This window comes from Lonchura striata, chromosome 13 (genome assembly GCF_046129695.1).
Source record: "Lonchura striata isolate bLonStr1 chromosome 13, bLonStr1.mat, whole genome shotgun sequence".
NCBI lineage: Eukaryota > Metazoa > Chordata > Aves > Passeriformes > Estrildidae > Lonchura > Lonchura striata.
Window position 1 is genome coordinate 2,982,699 of NC_134615.1, and position 6,000 is coordinate 2,988,698.

Genomic DNA, 6,000 nt, shown 5'->3' on the forward strand with positions numbered 1-6,000 from the left:
TCAGATGAGCCGTGTGTGATTTACAGCTCATTATCAGAGCTCCACTCTGAAGTCTTAGCAACCACTCCAGATCAGCCCAAATACAAAAGGGAAAGAACATATAGAAGATTGAAAATAAAAAGGGGGGTGTGGGGGGAGGCAACAGTCTAAAGATGAAACAGCAGCTGCATTCTTCTGTGAGAGGGCTGGGGAGTCCCGAGGGGGGAAATGGGCACAGCTCAGGTACCTGCGACCCGGCGGCGCGGGCGGCTCGGGGCAGACCCCGAGGCGAGGCGAGCGCTCAGTGCCGAGCGCTGCCCGGCTGAGGGCTGGGATCTGCGGGATGAGGGGTGGGATCTGCGGGATGAGGGCTGGGATCTGCGGGATGAGGGCTGGGATGGCCGGGATGAGGGCTGGGATCTGCGCGATGAGGGGTGGGATCTGCGGGATGAGGGCTGGGATCTGCGGGATGAGGGGTGGGATCTGCGGGCTGAGGGCTTAGATCTGCGGGATGAGGGGTGGGATCTGCGGGATGAGGGCTGGGATCTGCGGGATGAGGGCTGGGATGGCCGGGATGAGGGCTAGGATCTGCACGATGAGGGGTGGGATCTGTGGGATGAGGAGTGGGATCTGCGGGATGAGGGCTGGGATCTGCGTGATGAGGGACAGTGGAGGCCCCGCCGGGCTGAGGGCTGGGATCCCCGGGCTGAGGAGCGGGCTCTCCAGGCTGGAGCACAGCGGAGGCCCCGCCGGGCTGAGGGCTGGGATCCCGCGGGGCTGAGGGCAGCCCCCGGCCCGGCCCCTCAGGAGGCGCCGCAGCCGCAGCGCCGCCCGAGCGCCTCCGGGCTGGGACAGCTCTGAGCATTCCCCTCAGCCAGGCGGGAAGTGCTCGGAATTGCAGAACCGGCAGGGCTGAAAGAGATCTTTAAGATCATCCAGTTCAACCTCAGCCCAGCACTGCCACTGCAAACCCAAAACCATTTCCCAGTGTCAGATCCAGAGGCCTGTTTAGCACCTCCGGGGATGGCAACTCCACCACCTCCCTGGGCAGCCTATTCCCAGGCCTGAACACCTGAACAATGAAAAATTGTTTTTGTGAAATCTAACCTGAATTTCCTCTCAATGTGAGGCCACTTCCTCTGGTTCTCACTGCAGGCCCAGCAGGAGAGAGTGGCCTCCCCCCACTGCACGCTCCTGTCAGGGAGTGGGAGGGAGCGGTGAGGTCCCTCACTCTTCTCCAGACAGAACAAACCAGCTCCCTCAGCTACTCCTCATGGGACATGTTTTCTAGTCCCTTTGTGAGCCCTGCTGCCCTTCTCTGGACACGCTCAGCCCCTCAATGTCCTTTTCCACCAGGGCCCAGGGCTGGGCACAGCACTCGAGGTGCAGCCTCAGTGGTGCCCAGCGCAGAGGGGCAGGCACTGCCCTGGTCCTGCTGCCCACCCTGCTGCTGAGACAGGCCGGTGCCATTGGCCTCTTGCCCCCTTGGGCACACTTTGGCTCACACTGAGGCGGCTGGTGACCTGCAGGATGTGCCACTTGGCCTTGTGGAAACTCACGCCCTTGTCCTTGGCCCATTGATCGAGTCTGTCCAAGTCTCACTGCAGAGTCTTTGTGTCCTCCAGCAGATCCACACTCCCACCAACTGAGCATCTGCAAATTTACTGAGAGTGCTCTCAATCCCCACCCCCAGTTCATCAATAAAGATGTTAACCAGGATCAGCCCCAAAACTGGAGAACACATTTCAGTGCAGCTCATTTGCGTACTTTGCAGTTGGAGGCTGCAATGCCCCCACAACAGAAAGAGCTGCCATCCCTTGGCATTGGCCACACACACTGGTGCAGGAAAAAAACCTTTTACTAGGTGAATATGGCTGACAGAACTGAGCTTTCAGGCACACACTCCCTTTCCCTAATGACCCTGAACTCATTGAAAGGTATTTCACCTTCCAGCTCTTTGCACCATTGGATCCTCAGACCATCAGAGCTCCACCAGCCTCTCTCATCCTTTGCGCCTTCTCCCCACTCAAGCTGATGAGCAGCTTTTATAAGAAAAAATGCAGTTCTACTGCCAACAAGGTGATCCAATTTGTAAATGCAACTTACCCTGCCAAAAACAGCTACTGCCTTTTTCTTTCAGAAATGAGTCATCAGAAGTAATGAAAATGTATTGCATTTTAAACCAAAGAGGAAAAGGAAGGAAAGCACTCACAGAGGATTCAGCAAAGCCAATATGGCTTATCCTGTTGGCTGCTCAGTTATTGCAGCCCTTTGCTACTTTACCATTTGTCTTGTTTGGAGATTGTGCTCAGATAATTCAGTGATGGGCACAACAGAAATTAAATAAATCATAGCTGATCGTGAAATAATACAACATAGGAATATTTAAATAGACTGTGAAGTATTTACATCATGGTGATGACAGTTGTCACAGAGACCAAAAAAAGCCCTTTTAACAAAACTTAATTTATATCCTTGTTCCTCAAGCCCTACTATCCATTTTTTGGCTAATGTAGAATGATGTAAAAATATCGTTCAGTATCTTGTACTGTTTATACTTTCTATGATTTCTGTTGTGTTTTCTAAAAGCTCTGAGTATTTTTTAGTTTGAAAAAAATATATATCATTTTGGTAGAAACATTGCAGTTCTGTGTTTTCTTTTGGTACTCAGCTGAAGAAATAAAGAAAAAAAAGAGCAGAAAATCTGGAGAGATGGATAGTAGATCACAAGGAGAAAAGTTACAGGAGATGAGTACATTGCTACTGCCACTGCTTTAGAGCATGTCTCACAAAAAGCAGACTGGATACATTGTCCCAGCTCCATCATTTCAACTCTCCATGAGTTGTTTCCTGCTTTGTAAATCTGAGTTGAGCCATTTTTACCTAATATGAATAATAACTATAATACATATTTACAGTTCTCTTGTATTACTGCACCAGCATTGGGTGCCCTTGGAATATTTTAGAGTATTGCAAAGCCATCCTTTAATTTACACAGGTTCAAGATATTATTTGTAGCTTATTCTTTCATTTGTAGCAAAAGTAAAAAAATTACTGCACATGATCAGTAACAGAACTGTTATGTGTATGGGATGCACATAAGGATTTAAGTACTGCTTCATTCTGTGTGACTCCAGGCTTTGAGAAAGAGTAATCCCACTTGGCATTTTGACTCAGTTTGGTCTCAGTAATTATGGATCCAGAGTAACTTGTTAGAAGCTTGTGAAAAAGTGTCTCTGAAATTTACAGCAGAGCTCAAGTGTACAAAAGGATGAGAATTCAATGAATAATTCAATGAATACTAAGAATAAGTTTGAAAAGCATATACAGTTATTCTACTGGCCATGTCCAATTGTTACCCACTGTTACAGTACAGTGCACAATATCACCAGGAAAATTGTGAATGTCATCTTCAGAACGATCTATTAACACATTTTCTTTTTGATCAAATTTATGTTCTACAAATTACCAAGCTGTTTTGCCTTTTTGAGGCACTTGTCTTTTCATATTAAGTAGTTACATGTATAATTCAGGTGGTTCCTGAATCTGCTTGAGGAACCCAAAACGAGCTTTTAGGTTTTCAAAGATAAGGTCTGTTTTGCCTATTTCTGAAGCTTCAGTCCAAGAGCAGTGACAGAAAGGTAGCTGCTCTGGGAGCAGGGATTCTTGTAGCTTGAATTTAAACCTGAAGGCATTGTACCAATTTGCACCTCTTACAAGAGCTCTGTCACTGCACAGAATTTCCATAGACATTACAAGTCCCTTTCAACAAAGAATTCTCCTTCCCACCACAAGCTCTTGATGCAGCTTTCTGTGCCACCCTGGTTATGCCCTCTGTGATGGGCCTTTTGCAGAAAGGAGAAGGATACTCTTTAGCATAATTGTGTTTTCTGTGGAGTGTTTTGTCCCTATTGAGTGAGAAATGACACAGACTCTCCAGAAGGCTGGCTTGCACAAAGTGCGAATCTTTACTATGGATCCTCTCTTTATACATTGTTCTGATACAGATAGACTTTGTTGGTCAATTAATCAATACATTTTGCCTGATTGGCTAATTAACAAGATGCCTTTCTTATAAACCATCTTTGAGAAACACAAGGAAACAGAGAGCAGGAAAACACCACCTGCAGCTTGTTTATGATAATAAGCTATCATTGTTTCTCTTCAACTCCCTAAAGACTCTCAGACCGATTCTGGGAAAATTTACCTAGTTTTCTTGCTTTCTGACCAGGCTCTCACATCCACAGGTCCCACTTTGTGTTTAAAGGAGGAGGCAGTGTTTGTAATCCTCTGTGAGGATCCTTTCAGAAAGCAAAAGAAACACAGCTCCAGAGGTTCCTCTATCAGTTGATAATTACCAATCAGAACCTCAATCGGACACCATTTTGAAATGGTTGGACAGATCAAATCTTGGGATTCCCTCTTACAAGAAATACACTATTAATCTTAAAATATATTACCTATTCTAATACAATCTCAATACTAAATCTAATACAGTAACAACTTATCATTAATTTGTTCAAAGAACTGACAGTCTTAGCCTGTCAACAGTCCTTTTTAGAAACAAAGGATGGAATGTTCACTCCCCACTCGTGGAGGGGCCATGTGATTGATGATTGACAAACATCTCGATCATTGTTCAGAGGTTGCCTGTTGGCCATATTCTGGTTTTGGTGTAGCAAATCAGGGTGGACACACCTCGCAGGTACCCAGTGTACTCCAGTATCTGTGGAAACACATGCATACCTGCGTCCCCAGGTGATAATGTCGTACAGGCCCTCCCACTTACTAGTGACTAGGTACCATATCTGGATTTTCACTCAAGGTAGCTGCATCTCACCTGAAGAGTGCAATGAGAGAAAATTATTTAGACTAACAGGATTCTCTGAATTCTGTGGCACTGTAAGATGATTGATTGTATATAAAGCTTTTTCGAATTGACTATGTGGGGTTTCCCCAGGCATTCCCCATTTTTGTTTGAACAGAACATGCTTCAAGCACTTTCAACAATGGCCTGGCCCGTTGGAGAGTGCAGAATACCAAGTTTGTGTGACACTCCCCATAAACGTAAAAACTGCTGCATCTTCTGTGAGACATAGGCAGGGCCATTGTCAGTTTTCACAGAAGAAGGTATTCCCAAGATTGCAAAAGCCATCCTCCAATGGGCAGTCACATTGTGACCCTTTTCTCCAGTGTGAGCAGAGGCCCACATGGCAGAGAAGGTGTTGATAGACACGTGCACATACTTAAGTCAGCCAAATTCAGGGCTGTGAGTAACATCTGTTGGCCAAAGCTGCAAGGCCTTTATGTCTCTGGGGTTCATCCCTGCTGGTAAAGGTGCAGCAAGTCCATGACAATTAGCACAAGAACTGACAATGTCACGAGCCTCAGCTGGCATTAAGTGAAATTGTTTCTGCAAGGTATGTGCACTTTGATGGAAAAAGTCATGCGATGCTTTGGCTTGCACAATCTTGTCAGCTGAGGCGCTACCTACTCAGGGTTAGCCAGCCTGTCAGCCCTGGCATTACCTTCTGTTACGAAATGTGGCAACTTGGTGTGACTCCGAATGTGCAAGATGTAATATGAATGAACTCAGGCCTGAAAAGCACTCCACACAGTTCTCAATAACTGAAACACAACTGCATTATTTACTTCCTTCAGAAGTGAACAATCCAAACGCTTGGTTCTGTCTGCAAAACAGGCAGAATCAGTGGCCAAGTTCAGAGGCACGTGAGAAAATTTCTGGAGTGCCATGGCAACGGCTTTTAACTCAACCAGTTGGGCCAAGCTCATGGCCCTCCAGCATTTGCCATCCAGATTCATCCTTCCAGGTAACAATGCCTTTGACTGTTTTTCCAGAACCATCAGTGAAGACAATGGGCCCTTGCACTGGCACCCAGCTGCGTTTTGGCCGCAACAACAGATTGGTCTTTTTTGCCAACTTCAACAACTTGTGACTGGGCATATGATAGGAGATCTGCCCTGAAAAGTTTTGCAGCACTGTCATGATCTGCTTGTTGC

The 6,000-nt window shown here is 46.6% G+C and overlaps 1 protein-coding gene across 1 annotated transcript in view; it reads right to left on the reverse strand.

Moving 5' to 3' along the window:
- The window catches only part of LOC144247087 (hydrocephalus-inducing protein homolog), a 261,188-nt gene that overhangs the window by 78,998 nt on the left and 176,190 nt on the right, over window positions 1–6,000 (reverse strand). The window lies entirely within an intron of this gene.